This window comes from Anas acuta, chromosome 11 (genome assembly GCF_963932015.1).
Source record: "Anas acuta chromosome 11, bAnaAcu1.1, whole genome shotgun sequence".
In the NCBI taxonomy this organism is placed as follows: Eukaryota; Metazoa; Chordata; class Aves; order Anseriformes; family Anatidae; genus Anas; species Anas acuta.
The window spans coordinates 4,320,976-4,342,535 of NC_088989.1; the positions used below are offsets into that span (position 1 = coordinate 4,320,976).

Here is a 21,560-nt window from a genome sequence, read left to right on the forward strand (position 1 = left end):
CCTTTTTTTACCTTGTGCTTCAAGAATAATCTGAATTCTAGGGAAGAGGTTTTTTTTAAACGCCTGTCTCCTCTGTAATTTTTCTGTCATGCCATGGAGAGGAGCTGCTTGAAAGATTTCAGCAAAGAAATTATTCTCTACTTCAATCCTAGTTTTTTGTTGTTTTTTTAAATACCTAAAAAATTACTCTTTGATGTGAAAATTATATGCACTTAGAGATATGCTAATATGAAAATGATTGGAGAAATGTTGAGCATGGAGAACAGCTCATTTCCAGGCACTCTCCTTCCCCACCTGCATCTCAGACAACCTCGGTCTCATCCTTCCCCACGCAGGTCTTTGTCTAAAGCCACTTTATTTACGTTGTACAAGTTACTCCTCTTTTAAATAGGTTCAAAAGCAGATGCTTTGTGTTTGTGTTAGGGGATTTTTTCCTTTTTCCAAGTGGAGTATGCCAGTTTGGTGACTTCAGCATGTGGCTTTGCCAGACAGATGGTGCTGAGGTTCCTGCTCAGGTGATGCTTAAGGAGCAGCTGCAATTTCGGGGGGCTGCACACACCTCTTGAAGCCCTCATCGGTCACAGCAGAGCTAAAGCTCCTCTGCCTCTGTTTTTTGGGCACCAAGCAAGTTCAAAGTGGTCCTAAGCTCCCTCTGCTTTTCGTTTTGCATGGATAAAAGCTTGCTGCTGACTGAGCTAACTCTGCTGGCCTCGGCTGCTGGTTTTGAGGGGCTGCAGCCTGGTCTGGTGTCTGTCTGCTTTCAGAGATGTTCTGCTTGTAGTTCTTTACATATGCAAAACATGATAAGCTGGGGAGAATGGGATGATGGTAGAGCAGTAGCTGGGATTGTATCTTCATGTCTTCTTCCCTTGCTGGCTTCAAAAGCAGGATTTGGAGTCCACAAAAGCAAGGCTGGTATCATCACAGCGAAGGAGGACTTTGTTTGCAGCAGGTGCCCTGCTGGGTGCCCGGTGTGGCAGCTGAGATAGGAAGAGCTTTGCAGGAAGCCTGAGAAGTGGGAGATGTGTTTTGCCTGTGAAGGCTCAACGCGCCTCTGCTGGTGTTGCTCCCGTCCTTTAATGCCCCTGCTGCATGGGGCCCGTTCCTTGCGGCTGCTGTCCTGGCAGCCACTCAGCTCCAGCAAGTCGTGCTGGGGAGAAAACCCCCCAAAGCCAGCCCAATAGATCGATTTCCCAACTGTTGTGCTGAGCGGCTCCAAATCCATTGGTCACGGTGATGAACTCGAGGCTCCCAAGAGGCCGTACCCGAATTCCACCGAAACGTGCAAACCACGCCGTGTCACAGCTGCGTCGCCTTGGTGTATTATGTGGTTCCAGATCTGCTCTGAGAGACATGAAAAACCCACAGGAAATTTAAAATATCCATTTCAATAAGTGCAGTGCCTTCCCACGGGGATGGCACCTGAGAAGTGTCCCCAAAAATCAGAGCAGATGACGCAGGCAAGCGGGGTTTCCATTGAACAGGTGTTAAGGGTACACGATACAGAGCCTCGTGGGGCTGGCAGCTTCTGCTCAGACTTGTGTTGTGTCCATCTGAGTCCAACAAAAGCTGGAATCCAGCAGCTGGGGGTGGAGCTGCTCTTCACGCCTGGTTTCTGCTGGAACCTGGCTGCAGGTTGGCTGTGTTTCTGGCACGCATCGCGGGCTCTCAGCTTGCCCCGATCCCCAGGCTGGAGCTTACCCTTTGCTTTGCATTAAACAAATTGTTTAATCTAAAACTCACGTGCAAATCTGAGGGCTTGGGTATAGGCGAAGCTTTTCTGCTTTCTGTCCTAAACTTAAATAACTCGGAGACATGTGGGCAGCGTTTTAGTCCTGCCAAGGGGAGGACAAACATGAAATTTTCCTCCAGCAAGGCCAGTTCTGAACGGGCTTGGCTTATTCCAGGGGGGGAATAATGCCCTAGGGTAAGGCACTGGAGAAACTGGCCCTATCTATGAAGCCTTATGGTAAATAAATCAATTGTAACAAGCTTTGACTTTCCCATAAACGTGCCAAAGTATGAAGCATGCTTGCATGGGGTTGCGTGAGCGGTTTTGAAAGCTTAGTGTTAGCTGTTGCGTGTAAGCAGTTCTGATCCTAGAACGTCTGGGTTTCACACGGGAATGAAGATATCCTGGCTCTTGGGAGACCATTAGAGGGAAGAGATTTTAAGTGTCTGAGATGTGTGTGCTGTGAGTGTATGTAAAACTGCAGGTACTTGGAGCCTGTTACCAGTGTAGCAATGAATCAAAATAAATAAATGCAAATGTCCAGAAGAACAAAAGGAACATTAAACAGGCACTGCCTTCTTTGCTGGGAAACAGCAAAGTTTCAGAGTCCATAAATAAAAACCTTCTCCTAATCTAATAAATGTTCCTGAGGTAACTGGTAGAAATACCGAAGTGGTCACTGGGTTGTAAGGGAGCATATTTCACTCGTGCCCAGCAGAAGGACCTGAAGCCTGTGCAGCCGAGTTGATTCATGGCCCTTTGTAATGTCCCGGTTATCCCCAGTCGCAGCAGGTTTTGTGCAGCAAGCACTCCACTATGTCAATGTCTTGTTAATATTTTAGGGGGAACGGAGAACAAACAGATCATAGCTGATGTTTTTTTTCTTTTTTTTTCTGGGGAACAGGCTGCTGATAACACTGGAAGCCCACACAGAAGTGACTGCTTGATGTGCTCATCAGTGGAGGAGACAAAACTTCCTTTGAACTCGAGAGCAGAGGAGAGCACCCAGGTGGGTCACTGCCCGCGGCGCGCCGGGATGGATGCAGGCACCACCAGCTCCTGCGGGGCTGAGGTGGATGTGCTGGGACAGCCTCCCAGCTGGTGTAAGCTGTGTTTTGCTGTGATCTGTGCAGAAAAATCAGAAAGGTTTGGTTTGAGCATCCCTGTTATGTCGGGCGCTTCTTCTCATCTTCCTGCCGGTGACAAACACAACCTGCGTGACTGCACTTCACAAAAAAATACATCAGAGAATCCTTGCAGTGTGTCAGGACAGGCAATAATAGCCCATTTCCTCTCGGGGTGTGCTAGGAGGGACTGCTCCTTTTGCGGATTGTCCCTTGCTCAGCATCCTTTCCACTAGTGGGTGGCCTCATCTGATGCTCCTCGGCCTGGAGGCGGTGCGTGGCTGTGGGCAACGTGGGTGCTGCTCGTGGGCTTTCATCCAAAACCTGCCAGAGGCCCTGCGGGCTGGGTGCTGCTGGGGAGGAAGGGTGTGAGAGGGCTTTGGTTTGGTTTGGGTTCTTTTTATGCTGACCTGAGGGAAAGAAGGCTAAATGTGGTGTACAGTCTGTGCTATCACTCATGAGGATATCCTCTCAGAAATCCATATCTACACCTGCCCCGGTATTTTTCCAGGGCAGGATGGTTCCTGGAGTCTCCTTAGATGTGTTTCAGCTGTAGCATTTTAGAAAACCATTGGTGACGTCGGGTTTTTCATATATACACAGACGAGAAAAGCCTCTTTACCTGAAAGAACCCAAGTGCACAAACAAAATGATGTGATTTCTGAGCAGCCCTGCTTTTTAAGGACTTAGAGTCAAATTGTGCTCCAGTGTTGGTGGTTTGTGCTCTGGGAGCTGGGCACCTGGAAAAGGCATTGGCGTGGCGACCGGCTGCGCGAGGTGTCGGTTTTGGCAGGGGGACCTGGTGCTCTGCAGGGCTCTCAGAGCCTGCGTTTTCATTTTATTTGGGGGGAAACTCAGTAAATGCCTTAAATCTGAAGACGCTATTGTGTGCGCAGCCTGTTCTCAGGGCTACAAAGAATGGCAGGCCTGTGAACACGAAATTTTTATCATACAACCAGAGGGTTTAGGAGCAGTAACAGCTCTGTGCTCCGTGCCTGTCCGCAGTGCAGCGTGAGCATCCCACGAATGTTTCTCACCCAGATGCAGCCCCTCTGTGCCACAAATGTTCCCCAGAGCCCTGGGGAGGAGAGGCATGGGTCTGCATCGTGGGCTTGGGGAGAATGGGTGCTGACAGCCTGATTTCTGCATCCGGCCAACGGCCCCTTCCCACGCCGTGCCAAGCCTCGGCTCTCTGCTTTCTCAGCCCTTCAGCACAGAAGTGGTGACATCCAGAGAAGCTCTAATGGGGAACAGCATTTGTAGGAGATCGTCAGGGAAAAGATGAAACTCCAGGACTGAGTAGGAATCTAATTCCCTTATTGCAAAAGGTATTTTCTGATTTAGGTGATAGTCAGTAGGCCTTCACTGTTTAATTAAAGCGCTTTGTGAGGCAAATGGTGCAGAGAACGTGCAGCCTGGGAGAGGAGTGGGTAAGGGATGCTTGGTGGTGTCCATGTGGTTTTAACATCTGACTGTCTTCCTTCGTGGGAGGAAGTGAGGCAGGAAGGTCCAGTCCTGGGAGCAAACTGGGCTCTTTCTGTAGCTCCTCTGTGGTTGGGAAGGTTTGGAAGGGGAGGAGTGGGTGGGAAGCAGCATCACCAGCCAGCTGGAGAAGCCAGCGATGGTTGTGCTGCTCCTACCGGTGCAGCGGTAAGCGCAGGCGAGGCTGTGTTGTCTTCAAATATTGATGTGTGACCTCCAGACAGCGCTTCAGAAGTGTACACTGATGCTCTTCATGTTTCATTAAAATCCCAGGGAGCTTTGTCACTACCTTCTATAGGAAAGGTGATACACCAAGATTGGTGCTTGAAGAACTTTTCAGCAGCAGCGCTACAAAACAAATGTGTGTCTGTGTATATACGTGTATATATATATTTAAAACTCCAACTATTGCAATAATCAGTCTTGCTTTAGAGGAGGTTTCTTTGGTGATCTTATCTTTCTACATTTGAAAAACGTAACTTAGTGCAGATTAATTCTGAGTTTACTTTTCACAGTGCCTGCTATAATTTCTGCAGTTCTCCAAAGAGACTTGGCCCCTTGGATTACGCGCCTTCTTGGGTATAAGTCTAATTCTTCAAACTTCTAAGATTGCTACTAACTTTGTCTGGTAAATGGTTTTGGTCCAGATGTAAAACTGAGAAAAGGAGAGCCTACATACAGGAAGATAAACCCTCATAAGAGCTTTGTCCCAAAGCTGAACCAGATTATCTGGCTTCCATTTTCAGCCCGTGTTTGGGACCTAGGTGAATATAGTAATGCGGGTAATTAGTGTGTACTAGGCAAGGAGGATCATTTGACACTAAGCTTTTACATTAAGATTGCAGGAAGCGTGCCTGGACTCTCAGCATGAATGTGATCAGATCCATATGAGGACAGGGATATCAAATTCCCCAGCTTCCCGCAAAAATGTTGTGATTAATCATGCTGAGAGTTGCAATTAGACCAAATAAAAGCAGCATGTTAAAGGAGCAAAGAAGGAGGTGATGTGAGTGTTATTAATGAGCAGGAGTTTTTGGCTTTGTAGTGTTTTTCAGCAGCGCTTGCCTGAAATGTGTCAAACAAATAGAAGCGAGATAAATGTAGAATCAGCTGGCTGCCCGTTACCCACGAGGATTTAAAATGAGGGTTGGGGAGAGGAAGAAAGATCATAATTACCCAAAGGAAAAGGGCTAAATCCATGGAGTGAAATAGTTATTACCATTAATTGTGGCCATCATTGCACAGATGTGGGAGGCAGTGCCATGTGAAGCTTCACATGCACACCGTACTGGAGAACTGGTTGATGGGGATGAGCATTTAAGACCAGCTAAAAAGGAGATGGGTCCATCAGGTCCCCTCTGAGCACTTGTCCCTGTACAGACCTGTAGGAAGTGAGGAGACTGGAGAACCTCCGTTAATTGGAAGAACCACGCTGGCAAAAAAATATCCCGTGCTGAGCTTGGCCATTATTCATCTACCCTTGGAGCTCTTCCATCAGCAGAATGATGCATTGCTGATTGTGATCTACTGTAAGCTTAATTAAGCTATCATACAACACCTTTTCTGAGGCTTGCCTGAACTTTGACGGGAACACTTAATCTGGCTTTCTCTTCCTCTTCTTCCGTTGGTTATAATCTTTGCAGTGGGTGGGTTTTACGTTGGTCCTTTGCAGTAAGTTTTTTTATGGCTATACAGCTTTCCTTATCTGTTTTTGTGCTGCATGCTTGCAGAGATTTATGGGCTGAAGTATTAGATGCAGAGCAGGAAAGGGGGAAATGGAGCTAAAGGTATTAAAATCCTGGAATTCAGGCACTGAAGGAATTAAGTCTTTTAAAGAAATGAGAGGAAAACCTGAACTAGAACCAGTAAGTGAAATCCCTGAGCTCTGGCCTCTGAAAAAGAACAGGCTGGGACTGCAGTTCAGGCCCTGCAGCTCATGCTGAGGAAATAAAGAGACTGACAGGGAGCTATGAGAGATCTGCGTGCTGTTTGCTGACAGCTACAGCTCTACCTGTGCTTATAGATTTGGGTTTTGAAGGGTGCAGTGATAGCTGTGGGACCCGGTGGTACACACAGAGCCTGGCACACCCCCTGGTGCTACCGGCACTGCTGTGTCAGCAGGCCGTGCCTCTGCTCCATGGCTTTAGGCCACAAAGTCCTGTAATTGCTTCTGGCTCCGGGCACTTGCAAAGAAACAAGGCTGGTCTTTTGGGATGAGCTGTGCCCCCACCTCAGCTGCGGTTTAGGACTGGCTCTGGGAAGCGCCTGGCCTGCTTTTACATCCCCGCTGCATCAGCCGGGTGAGCAGCTTCCTCCTGCTTCCCTGGCCTCAAGGTCAGGTTGGCTGTTCTCAGTCTAATGGGGTTTTTGTCATATTTATTAGGTGTTTGTGGATACCTTGCCAGTCAGCCTTTGAAGCTGTCCTCTCCCGTACCTGTGTCTTGTTCATTCATCTGCCCAGTTATTGGCTGTATTTGAGTATTATGTGGATCAGAATGGTGTAGTTATTAATTTAGGCTTTGGGATTTTTCACAGGGCTTTAACTTAGATAGTGCAGAACACTGAAGGAAGCAAGGCCTGGGTGTGCTGGCTCGTGGCCCCTTCCCAGCCAGGCTAAGTTGACAGAAGTCTTTTAGCTACAGAGACCAAATCCGTGTGCTCATCTCCTGCCACGAACGTGGGGCTCTGAGCTGTAAAGCCTGGGATTCGGCTCTTAGCTGAAGTAGGCCAACAGCTGTCATCCTCTTTTTTTCAGTTATTCAAAGCTCTCCCAAGTCCTCACTATTTGGCATTTTGTTGCAGCGATCCTATCCCGTGTTATCTGAGCCATTGCTGCTCCTCCCATCCCCTGGCATAGCCCACGATGTGCTCTGCTGGTTACCTATGGGGCCAAGTTACCTCTCTCATCAAGTCCTGCGTGTCTGCCTATTAACGACTCTTCCTTCTGCTTAGGTGCAGCCACTTACCTGCTTAAAAGCCTCCAAAACGCTCATTTCAACCAAAACAATGTTAATCCGGAGCAGATGCCTAAGTGCATCGTAGAGAAAATTGCTCATGACTATAGACCTGTCATCGCTCCGCTCACAGGCACGTTTTCGCTTGCTCATGTGGTGACCACCTGCCGCTGGTGGTAACGCGCTGAGGGCCTCACGGCCGGAGCCCAACCTCTGCCTTTGTTCCCCACCAGGGAGATTTCTTCCCATTTCTGGAGCCTTGCTTGTTTGTAGAGGCTGTACGAGCCCATCTCCCCAAATGTCTTTGTCTGAATGTTGATGTAGGTCCAACGCACTCCTTGCTGCCTAATCACAGAATCACAGAATTGTCTAGGTTGGAAGAGACCTCAAGATCATCGAGTCCCACCTAAGGGTGGATTAGGGTGAGGTTTTGTCAGCTCTGTGCCCAGTAATGCTCGTTGGCTGCCCTACAGCCTCATCTAAGGAGAGGCAGTCGGCAGCACCCTGGCTGGCCTGACTCCCGGCCCCGATGGAGCTGGCGGTTCTTGTGCAGAGCTGGGGACCACACATCTCCCTTCACGTTCAGCCTCTAACACCAGCCTTCCTCTTGGGCACAGCTCCCAGGATTTCACCCGGTGTCAAGGAACAGCCTCCAAGGCAGGTGGGACAGCACAGTGCCCAATGTAACAGCACGGGAACAGCTCTCGAAAGGTGCACGCAGTCCTCCAGGGCTGGGAACAGATGAGACGTTGAGAGCTGCTTTTTACAAAAGGAGTTAGCTTTTTTGTTCTTGTAAGTCAAGGGAAAGGCCCTGAGTTTTTAATCAATATATTGGTTTTCAGTGCAGGCCCCTCAGGAAAGTGGTACACGCTGTCCCCAGGCACTGCTCGGCTCTCTGTACTAACGGGGTTGCCGTCTCAGCGCTGATTTGGTTTTGATTCTTTCAGAGAAGAAAAAAACATAAAAGACAAAAAACAGAAAATAAAGGCTCTAGATAAAAACTCCCTTTTCCTGGTATCTTGTCAATATTTGTTGAATTCAGGGAGAAAAATGAGTACAAAAGTCATTCTGGGACCATAAGAGACCGTTCCACCGGAGGCTCCATGTTGGAGTTACTGCAGCCAAAGTTTTGCCATCCTGTGGCTTTAGTCCTGGAGGGGCTCTGTCCGTCCTTGGCAGGTGTATGCAACCCTGAGAAGGCAGAAAGCAGGGTTTGGCTGGTCGCATCTGGTTTAATTTACCTCTGCTGGACCAGCCCATACATCTGGTATGAGCCATCCCACCCCGTGCCCCTCCTCAGCGGGCTCTCAGCCTGGCTCCTGGTGCTGTGCCAGCAGGAACCCGGTGCTGTGCTTGGGTCCATGACCTCCTGCTTCCTCTGGGAAGCTGTGAGAGGCAGCGTGGTGACGGAAGCCTATTGCTGGGAAATTCAGCAGCCTCTGCTGGAAAAACTGTCAGTGCTCACAAAATTACAAAGAGGTCAAAACCCACCTCTAAGCGTAACTTCATTCTTAATTCACCAGTGATAAATTTGGCTCCCTCAGACAAGCCAGCGTGGATCTTGAGTATGTTCAGTCGTCATTGTTTTTTAAAACAAATAAAAAAACACTTTATGCTCATTTGGGGCAGAATCTTATTACAGCATCCTCTGCAGTTTTCCGATACAGCATGCCTAGGACCCCAGGTGCATCTCCCAGACAAGTGCAGCCCCTCTGCATGGAAATGACAGATGGTATTTGAATGCAGGATAGAAAAAAAATGCAACTGTGAAAGTAATCAGGCATGTTTCTTACCTGGGCAGCAGGCTCTGCTGTGGTTCTCTGCTCCTGGGTTTTCTCCCCAGCTCTGAGCTTGGTCAGCATCACTCTCCAGCCCTCTCCTTTGCACGAATTTCCAGCCCTGTTGGCTCCATTTCTGCCCGTACAGTTTCAAATGATCAGAGGTTTCTACTCGCAGCAGCCTTGATTTTCTGTCCCATCGTATGGGAGAAATTTAAGACATCTCTAGTGGACTTTGTTTATTTATTCTGCACTTTGGCCAGCAGGGAAACTGCCTGTGCTGTGGTGTGAATTACAGTAAAATAAATAAATGCACTAATTGCTGCTTCTTTACGTTGGAAAGGATTCTCAGTTATGAAAACATCCCTGTAGGTGTAGAAAAAAGATGCATAAGGGCCAGAGCAGACGAATCGGCTGTCTGTCCTAATGAGCCATTAGCAAAGGCTGGTTTTAAAACAATAAATTACTGAGCCCCAATGAAGTTTTCGTGTTGGCTTCAGCATGCTTTAGGGTAAAGCTCGTGATGTTCATCTTTGTACAAGCACAGGAGCGGCGGTGAAACTGTGTGCAGAGAAATGGAGGAGCAGCAAAGCGAGGCCGAGGTAGATGAAGTTGATGCTGTGAAGGAATTCGCGCCCGCCAGAGCTGCGTGCAGGGCTGCAGCCACGTTATGCAGCACCGCCCGAGCCAGGAAATCGACACAAAAAGAAATGATGGTGTGTGTGGGGGGGGAATGCTAATCGCCATCTTTCATATAAATGTGTTAATGGTTTAGTGTTTCCAAAAATGTGGGGGGGGCGGATTAAAATAGAAACCACAGCCAAGTTTAAAACGAGCTCTTGGCTGGGGAACAGACAGTAGTGCCTGTCCTTGTGCTGCGCCGGGGGGAAGGTGCGGGTGTGCTGCTGGGGCAGCGGGATGGGGATGGGTGTAGGGTTTGTGCAAGGGGCGTTCTGCTGGCTGTTTGGGGACCTCGGCCCTCCTGCTTTGTGGGAACAGCGCTCTGCATAAGCAAAAAGTAACACGTACCGAAGCATGCGGGTGTTGCCATGGAAATTGGGAGTTGTTAGTGAGAGCAGGAAAAACATGAATGATCTGAAAAACCATGGGTTGTTACAGCTTCCTACCCTCTGCTATGCATAAAAAACCCCACTGAGATAGTTTAATGACTGGCTGGCAATCAGCTGTGCGTGCATGCTGCAGCTGGAGCTGTGTAGGGAAGCAGGTACCTGCTCACACCATGCTATCAGGACGCATGTCACCCACGCTCTCCATCACGCACTGGTCCTCAGCCACCAGCTGGGGAAACTTTGGGCTGGGAATGGGGTGCCCAGAAGCAGCATGCTGGGCATGGACATCTCAGCAGAGAGCTCTGAGAGGAGTCAGAGCAGCGTGAGACCACCCAGAGCAGCAGGGAGCCCAAGGTGCTCACCTGTAACCCACCCCGATGGCTTTATTATTCTAGTGCTGGAGGCAGGGAGCAGGATGCAGCTGGAGCTCTGGGGGAACCCCTCCTGGTCCCAGCACCTGCAGGGACCCAGGGTGAGCAGGAAAGTCTGAGAAATCTGCTCCAAAACTGATCAGATGGGAGCTGAGCTTAAATGGGCGCGACGATGTATGGAAGTAAAATGGTATTTTGGAACCGTGAGTTTAAATATATATACGGGTAAGGAAGGCAGGAGGCCTGCGTTGGAAATGCCAGCACGCTTGCTGCTTCCAAGGGTTTATTTTAAAGTCAAGATGCTGGAAACGCTGCTCAGCATGTTTCCCAGGAGCTGGAGAGCCTCCTGGAAGCTCTACGGCCGTGTTTACTGAGACGGGTCCCGCTGGAGGCTGTTTGGGAGCTGCTGGCAGCTCCAGGGGTTTTATCTCCAGTAGCTTGGTGACTGACTGTGCCAAGTGCCCCAGAAGGACCAGGCCTGCAGCTTGGACCGAGCCTGTGGCTCCGCAGAGACGTGCTGTGCTGCGGGGAAGGAAATTGAATTTTCTTCTAAGGACGCTTTTGCGTTCTGTGATCCCGCTGTAGGTTTCGGTGGGCTCTTGGAAACAAACCAACCGGCCCCCAGCCACCGAGGCGTTGTTCTTCCTGGTAAAAAGGGAAAGGCGAGGATGTGATCAGGGGATTTGGCACAGGATGACCCAGTAGGGTGAGCAGGGCAGGACTGACCCTGCCGCAGGCTCTGTGAGGCTCTGGCTGCGGGGCCAGCGGTGGCCTCGCGTGCCGCACGGAGGCTCTGCGGGTTGGACACGGCTGTGGGGAAGGAGCTGATCCTCCCCCCGTGCTGCTGGGATATTTTTGGTATTGCTGTGATTAACTTTCTACTGTTGGCCTCCACCTGTGAGCGTATAAACTAGAGCTGTCCGTTTATGAGAGGTCTCAGAGCATCATCTTACAAGGAGGGGAAGAATTTTCATTTATAATCCGTGCGCCCTATTCAGCGATGGGCTGTTCCCCCCCTCCCACTGCCCATAGACCTCTAAGTGAACAAACAAATGTCTGGAAATACAGGCAATTTAGCTCGGAAGAGATATCATCAGCGTGGTTCAGAGGTTAATGGGCATGGAGGATTTATAACAAACCAGGCCTATAAAAAAAAAAAAAAAAAAAAAGAAAAGAAAAAGAAAAAAAGGGGGGGGGGAGAGTAATCTAGTTGACATCTATTGTTCTTTGTGTAGCAGCTCATCTGTATTCTATCTGGTGGAGGGCATTACAAAGGGAATTTAAAAACGTGTGCACACATGCACACACATCTCCCTCTGTACATACATGTGCACACATAAACTGAAATATAACGAGGGAAAAAGCCCCTGTAAGTTTGAACCAACAACAGCAATCCATATATCTTTACTCGCTGCCAACATCCAAGCACTGAACTCTCAAGGAGCCTGGATCCCTGCCATCATCTGTCCGTGTCTGATCTCTTTGGTAAATACGACGGCTGCCAAGAATGAGGCAAACGAAAAGCGCTCGCAGATTAGAAAGAAACACATGGCAGCCACTGACCTGCTGAAATCATAAAATACATCATGAAGTAAGAAAAGAGGGGAAACAAATCATCCTCTCAGGGACTGCCCATCTGCTCGCATAAAGCCGCAATCATTATTGCAAATAAATACATTCAGACTGGAGAAGTCTGGGAATAATTTAGGGGGGGCTATTTCTTTCTTTCTTTTTTTTTTTTTTTTTTTTTTTTTGAACCCTCTGGAAATTTTCCTACATAAACACAGTGATATCATGATATCATCAGCCAAAAATAGATATCTATCAACTGTACCCTTTTTAATTATGTAAGGAGCGAGTCTTTATTTTATAGGTGTAATTAAGGAAAGAAATTACTTCCAAGGCAGGATGGGGCCGTGGCGTTGGAAACGAAGCCCTGTGAAAATGGAAGGTCCATGTTTTTTCAATGAAGGCTGGATGTAGCAGTATTTACTTCATCCGAAAAGCTCTGCAGAGTGAATAGTGTCTGTGTTTTTGCTGCGAAATGAAGGGATAAGGGGGAATGGCTTATATTAGATAACTTCATACACAGCACGCTTTGCTTTTTTTTTTTACTTGGTGTCCCATAGGGATTTATCCAGGTATTAAATTCAGTGCAAAGACCCAAGTTGGGTTGGATTTTTTTCAATTTCAGGCTTACCGGATTAAATTTGACTCTTCAGAGCCTGCTAAGAGGCCTGAGTAGTACCAAGCCTTCCTAAAGCCCGGAATTAAGAGGTGAAGGAGGGAGGGCTGGTTCACGCGCGGGAGGAGAGGGCTGACAGCAGGAGCTACTTTAAGAAGTTTATCGTCTCCTTTTCTTCATTGTTTTCTTTTCCCTCGCTCTTTTCCACCAAACTGTGCTGGAAACCTTCGCAGCAGGGGTTATCCTGTATTTTATAGCCCTCGGCTTCTCCGGGAGACAAAGGTGCAGTTGTGAGGCGCTTGGTAACTCGCTCTGTTGGGGAGATTTGCTGTAATACATGGGAGCGAAACTCCAGCGCACGGTGCATGTCGGACAGGGCTGTGGCTGTGCTCAGCCTGCCAAGGGGCACACACAGCACCGAGCTGCCTTCTTGGGGTGAGAGGAAGGCCCTCGGGTGCAGGACTGCCTGTAAAGTCCCACTGGGGAACGTGCCCCATGCCTCCCATCTCCCACGCGAGGTATCCCCGCAGAGCTCATCAAAATCAGAGAAATGCCTTTTGTGTGTAATGGGTCATGCACGTTGCTTATGAAGTGGGTCTAAGTGTTTCTGAAGGAGCAAAGCAGGTTTTCAAACACATCGAAATGAGCAGGAAAAGGCAATTGTATGGATTTATTCCCTCTCATTTGGATGTGCAGATGAGTTTGCTGCCTGGGTACCTCTCAGCTCCCTCAGATCCAGGGGTGCATCCATCTGTATATAGTCACAAAATCAAGGGGTCCGATGCTGGACTTGGGGCACATGGAAGCCCTTGTGTCACGACTGGTTGTCCCTGGTTATCTTGGATCAGCTCTCTGCCTGGTGCTCACAGGCACTGTGTGAGTCCTGCCCTGTCAGAGTGGATCTGCTGCAGTCAGGAGCAGCCCGCAGCCACGTGTCCATCATGGTGCGCAGCCACCTCCTAGCTGCAAACCAAGCTATTTGTGGTGGCTTCCTTTGGGTAGGGGATCGCTTGCCCGGAGCTGTTTAAGCTAGGAGAAAAGAAACCAACAAACCAGCCTGAACAGGCATTTGGGTGACACAGCACAAACCTTAGTGCTCAGCACCAGACCTGTGCACTTTTAACCCTCTGCTCAATGTAGTGTTTTGCCATAAATGATCAAAACTGCCAGCTCTGACTGTGTTTTACCATCCAGTGATATTAAAAACTAAGATTTTAAGAGGTTATGTTGCTGGCTCTTCAGCAACATCACTGGAAAGCCACGGGAAAGCTGTGCCACTGGCTCCGGGGCAGGATCTGTCTGGATGCACCCATCCATCCTTTCCCCTGCAGCAGGGATGGGACGGAGCCGGAGACGTATCTGAAGCCTCAGGGACCAAAAAACACCGCAAACTCATAGCCTTCATTTTGGGGCTTCGAGAGTTAACCAAGGAAGGCTTTGCTAATTTAGCAGAGTCAGGAAGAAAATAAGGAAAAATCCCCCAGCTCGGAAGGCAGGCAGGCTGGCTGCGTGACCCCTATTTTCTGGGAAAGCCAGCAGGGTAGTTGGATCTTGTCACGATGTGTTAATATATAGGTTCCTCCCCTATATCTCAAACTGAAGATTTCATGCCTGGTGCCAAGCAGCTCTAAAAGCAGAGGGTTTTCCTGTCCCTATGTGCTGCTGCTCTTGTTATGTTGCCATGCCTCTAAAACTGCATCAGATTCCTGGCTTTCTGGCTTCTCTGAATTTATTTTTAATATTGCTTGTCTTTTTGCTCCTCTGCTTTGTACATAGATTCCTCAGGGAGTCGTTTCTGTGGGTAAATCCCAATGCAGACTGTGGTGTCCTAGGCTGCAGCGTGGTACCTGCTTGATTATAAACACAGACAGCATTTTGAGCAATCCCCTGAGCATTTATTAGCACGTATTATTTCCCTTGGATTTATGAGTACCTTTACACACTTTGCAGTGTTTTTTTGATCTTTTAATTCTCAGCTTTCCTCAAGCTTTAAGTTAACACAAGAAATTGGACCTTTGCTTAACCCTTTGCCTCCCGCTGGCAAAGAAAGCTGGTGCTCCTGTGCTCTCCTCCTTCCTCCTGTCCTGCAGGGCTGGGATTTCTGGCTGGGGTTTTTAGTAGATGGCTCCCTACCAGTGCTTATTGGTTTGTGGTGTGGCAGAAATTTCAGTTTTCTCCTTTACTTACTTCATGCCAAAATTTCTATCCTTAGTGACAATAGGAATCCAGATATATAACACGGGCTGCAACATGTCATCTTCAGAAAATACGGATCCAGCCTATTTATCATATTTTTAGTTTCCTCTTTATGGATCCCAGGGGGTGCTCTGTTTTGTTTTCTTTTGCTTTTTTGTCTCCGTTCCAAGAACAGTGATGAAATGACATAACTTATCTTTCTTATTCCCTCAAGATACCGTGTTTGCATGCTTGCTGTGCTACAAAAGCTGAAGCTCCTCGTTCCCTCGGGGAACGTTGTCTCCCACTTGCTCGAGCCTTTGCGGGACCGCGTGCCAAACGGCACCGCCTGAAACGCTCAGCTCGTGTGCAGGCACACGGGGGCTGTGCTCCTGCTGATATTTCCCCCACAAAACCTGTACCTCCTTGTAGGAAACCCCATGGCAGATTTCCCTCTTTTGCCTCCCAAGGCATCATCTGGTGCTAATGACGGGGTGTGGGTGTGCGTAAGGACTGCAGCAGATCACCAATTTCATTTATGGTGTGGGCTCTGCAGCAAACTGGGGACAGCAAGCTTTGGTCCAAGCTTTGGCAGCACGGTTGGAGGCACCACCATTGCCCATTTTCCCTACTGTGTGTAAGGATGCTGACTTTGAGGTGGTTCTTTTCCCCCTAAAATGATGATGAAGTTACTTGAGGCTGCTAACCTGAATTTTCAGGTGATGCTAGGCAGTTATTTAACTGGCGTTGCTGAAATGGTTGCTAGGATGGCTGTGCCTGGGGAGAGGCTTCTCGCTGATAATGAACCAAACACAGTCACTCTGGGGCTCCCTGGCTTGTTGCAGCGGTGCCCCCACCCCGTGGCACTGCGGGCAGAGCTGAGGTGAGCTGATATTTCACAGTTTTGGCCCGAAGTGGGGGCCGTGGCCAGGTTTCGGAGCAGCACACCACAGGTGTGAACCCATGGGGACAGAAACGCGCCAAGGCAGGGTGCAAGAATTTGTTGAAAACCAAACCAGATCCTGTGTCTGTTTTCTCCCTCACCTCTTGCAGCCCGTCCGGATGGCTGAAAGGAAAGCTGATCACATGCCAGATCACATGCTGATGAACCATGTTGGGCTGTTAGGGAAATTATTGCATTATAAAGCGTAACATTGGCAAGGCTTTTCTTCTTTAATAGTGCGTCCTGGGGAAACGATGCGTCTCTCCTCAATCGAAAGCGACTGCTTGCCTCGAGCCCCCGGCTATGGAGGCACGTTCCTGTTCCCATATGGTTGTGATTGGGGATGAGCGCGGGCCAGAAACGCAGAGCTGCGTTGTCCTCCCGTCTCCATGTGGGGCTGGAGCCGGGCCCTTCCCTCCTCTCTGTGGGAAAGGAGGCGACCTTGCTCTGCTCAGGAATTGTGCTGACGTTGAGCCCAGGCGGTGGGTTCGTGAGGACGTGATGAAGCAGCCCGGGGTTATTGGGAGAGAACAGTTTGCACGTGGACGCACGGGTGTCCCGTGGCACCCGGGGCTGCAGGAGAAGTTTGAAACTTCTTTTAGGGAAAGTTTGTCACTCCGAAAAGAAAGTCAGGCTCTGCTGGGGCCATGCCTGTGCCATTTCCAGCCAAGTGGAGCACGGGACCAATGCCACCTACTGCAATGGCTTTAGCAGATGCCCACAAAAGCAGGATCCAGCCCCAGCTCCTGCTGCAGCACAAGACAAGCCCCAGGGAGACAAGGAGAGGGGAATGGGCTGCCCCACCGCCTGCACCTGGGACAGAGCCTGTATCTGGCCCTTTGGGGACATGAGCTTTGCAGTGCTGTAAAAGGCCATTTTTAAAACATCCCATCCCAATTAGGGCTTTGGGCAGGTGTGAAGACCCCTAGCACAGACCTGGAGCATCTGCGTAGCGCTCCTGGGTCTGCCGGCACAGACCACCTGTCCCTTTCCATCGAACTTTATTCTTTGCTTACATTTTCCTAAACGCCTTGGGCAAACAAATGTAATTCTCGTAATGAAAAATGCATATATTGTTGTTAAATGGCTCCTGCTGTCACTGCGTGGCTGCCTTCCCCTCGGTCAGGGCTCGCTAACAGCCCGGGCGCCGCACATGTGCCGCATCCATCATCTGTCACCAGCGTGCACCGAGGCGTGCGAGGAGCCCAGCACTAACTCTATTTCCTAGCAACTGGAGGAAACCATTACACACCACTATTTTTCCTCTGTCAGCAGGATTGCTCCAATTTATGTAACCCACCAAATGTGTGTTATCACCACAACAAACCGTATATTCCGAGGCGTTATTTACAGCCCCGTAATCGCCGAGCTGCAGCCCCGGTGCCTAACGCCGCCTCGCTTGGGACCGCAGTTGGTCGGAAACCTGGTACAAGTGTAGTGAAGTGCTTCTTTGACAATGGCACCGACTGCTTAATTATTGAGGAAGATGGCAAGCGGCGTGTCACATGCTGAAGTCTGGAAAAAATAACAAAACCCGAGTGCTGCTGAAGCCGTCTCAGTTTGCAGGCGAGGAGGGAGCTGTACCTGTGAGTAGCTGGGTGGGACGTGCTGAAAGGGACCGCTGGCAGTAATCAGCTCTCACAAATGACAAAGCTGGGAGCATGGTGGGGATAATTCATCCTGGGGAATGTCTGATGGGAGCAAAACCACTGCGTGATGCCGTGGGATGGGGCTGTGCCTTGATGGAGCAGTGAGGCTGGCATCGCCACGGGGCCTTCTTGAAGTTCTTGAGACATTGCCGAGTTCCCTCCCTGCAGGAGGCAGCTCCTGGGCTCTGTCCCCAGGCTCTGTCCCCTGGTCACCCTGGTCCTGCCAGGCAGCCCCTCTGCAGGGCTGGAGTTCACCTGGGTGCCAGCTGCCAGCGAGGAGCTCTGATCCAATTAACTTTTCGGGAAGAAAAAGGGCTTCTGGCTCTTTGGCGCATCTGCAAATCGCAAGAAGCAAATGATTCAATCAGCAGCTGAATATCAAGCAACCTCAGTGAGTGGCTTCTGCATCACCAGCCCGTTTAACAGCAGATTGAGCTGCAGATTAGTGAGACATTAGAGCACAGTGTGATGCATCACGGCGTAAATGGGAAGGCTGAAATCAGCACAAGTTTCCTGGAGAGCTGCTTTATTTTCCTGTAATGCCAAGCCCATTATAGTCCAAAGGTTCTTAAATAACTCTTCTTACAATAGATAATAATACAGACTATGGCAGAAAATTAAAGAATACAAAAGAAGGCAGAGCTGCGATGAGGGAAACACCATTTGCAGAGGCTTCAATAGACTTAGGAGAGCAGTGCAGCATGAGAGCCCTCACAAATCCATACGGGCTCATTACAGGGGTGCTGCAGTGGTCGAATCCAGAGCCGGGTGCCCACGGGACCCCTGCTCAGACCAAACACCCTCATTGTGCCCTACGCCTCCTGCCCAGTGCGAGGCCATGCACATCGTGTGGCTGAAACCATCCCCACAGAGCCTGCACGGTGACTGCGATGGCGATGATGTAGCAGGAGCAAATACCACATCAGTTTTAGGTCTGAGCCCACAGACGAGGGCTTGTGTCAGCCTGACCACAGCCCCGTGCTCGCCGCCTGCTGCCAGCCCCCGCGCTTTGGGGTTTTGGCAGCGATGCAGAAGCCGCTGGGGCTCAGCGTGATGGATGTGTCACCTTCGGGATGCATAAAGGCATCCGTTGCGTCAGTTAAACAGGAGCGTGGAGGGCTGCGGAGTTTTTGTTTGCTCATTTGTTAGCTATTCAACTCAAAATAGTGGAGCCTATTTACACATGTAGCTTATTATTTGCAAGTAGGCAGCATGATGCATAATGCAGCCTCCCGGTTAGAGCAGAGCATCGTGACAATGATAAACAAGCCTGGGAATGGAAGGTAGTGCTTATTTTTCTTGGCTGAAGCTGCTCCCGATTGAGGCAGTGGCTCTGCCAGCTGAAAGAGAGGCGAAGTGCCGAAACCACCGGAATAGGTGTTTGCTGCTGGGGCTTCAAAGGGCTGCTTACCCGGCTCTGCTGGTGCTGTGGGTTTATCCCGTGCTGGCTGTGACAAGCTGGTGTGCACGGGTGGCTGTGCTGGGTTCAGGCAGCTGACCCCACAGGTTGGGGTACAGCAGCTGGAGCCGGAGCTCCTCGCCCGGCGCTGAGCAGCCCTCGCCCTTACAGCGCTCGCTTCACTGGTGTCGGGTCCCGGGTTGGCAAAGCCAGCAGCTTAAAAATATCTCGGCAGGACAAAAACAGCCAGGGGTTATTTTTAGCCCGCAGCATTTCCCTGTGTGATTCACCATGTGGCCTGTGTGCGGCTGAATCAGCCCTGGCGAGGATGTGACGCGGGGAGAGGACGGGATGGGGATGGTGCGGGGGCTGCTCCCTTCCCCCGTCAGGAAGCCCTGGTGCAATGAGCCCTTTTAGCCCCAGCAGTGAGGCTGGTGGAAGAAAGCCCTTTTTTCTCTGTTTTTCTCACCCGTGAGCCCTGGCCGCTGATGCCAGGGCCAGGAGTGAGGTGGGGTGAGTGGTTGCAGCAGAGCCCCGTGCTGCAGGTCCCCCCGCATCTCCCCGTGCCTCTGCAGGAGGCCTGGCATAGGGAGCAGAGTGGATTAACTGGCAGAAGGAGCAGCACGGATTAAGTGGCTGAAGCAGCAGGTCTGAGCTCTCCGGGGTCTCCAGGAGGCAGGGAACAAGTGTGTGAGCAGTGCAGCCTTGGGCATGGTGCAGAGCTCTGGGCTGGCACCTCCTCGGGATCAGGGTGCACGGCCATTGCCTTGGGTGATGGAAATTAAGCCTGAAGCCCACGCAGACGGGGAAATGTCAGCCTGTCCAGCCAAAACACAGTCATGTTATTGTAGCTAAAGGCGAAACTCAGCTGGGCTGCAGCTGAGCCTTGGTGGCTTTGTGATGTGGCATCGGGGTTTTGCTCGGGGGCTGCTGTTGAAGCAGGGAAGTGAATTGCTTTGGTGGCTGTCCGGAGGCTGAGCCTCTGGATTTGTGTTGGTTTCCTCCAGGGAGTTTCAGCCCCTGCAGGAATTTCCTACACTTGTGTTTGGAGCTAGCACTGGTCCAGCCAGGGATGAATCACCCTCACGGCTTAGCAAAGCATCACACCGCCAGCGTTAGGATCCCTCGTACCCTCGTGAAACTGCAGGGCATCTTCTCTAGTCAGAGCAAGGCAGAAGGCATGAGGCAAGCTGGACAATTTCAGGGCTCTGGCAGGAACCTTGAGCAGGACACTCAGACCCTGCTGTCAAACGGGACGGCCATGACAAGAAGTGCCTGGTGTTCTTACACAGACTTTGAATTAAAAACATGTTCAGCATCAGCTCTGCGCTGAGCTCAGTCCTTCAGGCACACACCAGGACTTGAGGAGTTTTTGCATCTCCTCTAACCCCCAGTACTAAATCAGATTGCTTTGGCAAAACACATTTTGTAAGCTCTCTGGGGTGTTTTGGTGTTTTTTGGAGGCTTTTTTAACTTCTCCTTACAAAGTCCAGGTGCCAGGAACAGACTGGGTGCTGAAGAAATGAGGGGGCTCCTCCACGCCCGCAGTGTTTTCCACTCAGTGTTGTTTTACACCGAGCAATTTCAGCGTGTAACAGCATTACCAGGGCTCGGGGTTTGTTGAAACAGTTGCAGCAAATTAAACCTGCTCGGGGCTGTGCGAGCGTGTGCGTGCTTGGAGCGAGCGCAGGACCTGCCACCCTCTTGGGCTGCGCTCCAGCCCCTGGGAGCTGGCGGCTGTTGGACGTGTTCCCCGCAGGATTTGTTTCCCTCTATTTACAGCTCAGCCACCCTCTGGCTCCCCCCAGTTTTTGCGGGCACGGCTCGGTTGCTGGCAGCGTGATGGCAGGCGTGGGCAGGGGGGTGCTCTCCCACCTGTTCTGCTTTGCATCCCCCTCCAGTGAGGGATTTGCACGCAGCGGTTCTGGGAACAATCGTGTTTTAAATGAGGGTAATCAGGCTGGCTCGCTGCGAGAGCCAGAAAATAAAGCAGGAACTGCAGAGCGTGCTGCAATTCCACCTGTGGTCGGTCGTGCTTGTGTTTCTGGGGCAAAGATTTGCAGAAACAGGACAGCTCGTTCCTTACAAGAGATGGGCGTTAATCGCATCCTTTCTCCTCCCACAAGCTCAGAACGACCTGGAGTCCCCCCAAGGACTTTCACGAGCTTTTCCAAGGAGGAAAGGATCAGTGAGACAAAGTTTGCTGCAAGTAGCACACATATTTTGAAGTGTTTCCATCTTGCACCGATACCCATCTGTGTATTTCTGTGTAAGCATCTTCAGTTCTAAGCTCTGATGTGCTAAAATATGTCCTAGACAGTTTTGATGAGACATCACTCCTAGATATGCATGTTAATGATAGGCTGGCTGCCCAAACTGCTTCAGCATGCCCCAAAGTGAGCAGTGAAGAGGGTGCACAACCAGGATGTAGAAAAGCATTTCCCCAAGGGCCGTCAGTATGGAGCTACATCTTGCAGCTGAGCTGCTCTTCCCGTCTGTGCAGGACACTAATGCAAAAACTGATCTCTTTACTGCACTTTTCCCCAAAACGACCTTTTCCAAAGAAATCCTGTGTTGTTATCTTTCATTCTGGATTTTTGTTTTACTAGTTTCAGGTGGCCAGCACACATGAGGGTGGTTCCCTTAAAACAAAGCACTCGTGTGCTGTCTGTGTGGTGCTGTGATGTACCCATCCCCG

General features: G+C 50.2%; 1 long non-coding RNA gene across 12 annotated transcripts in view; it reads left to right on the plus strand.

Moving 5' to 3' along the window:
• LOC137862411 (uncharacterized) overlaps positions 1 to 21,560 on the plus strand; it is a 78,630-nt gene that overhangs the window by 15,788 nt on the left and 41,282 nt on the right. For 11 of the 12 annotated variants that reach the window (XR_011100246.1, XR_011100255.1, XR_011100247.1 and 8 more), the window contains exon 2: positions 2,637 to 2,741. This is a non-coding gene — a long non-coding RNA (uncharacterized lncRNA). Of the gene's footprint in view, positions 1 to 2,636; positions 2,742 to 16,051; positions 17,401 to 21,560 lie in introns of all 12 variants that reach the window. The other variant, XR_011100253.1, reaches the window with a different exon arrangement.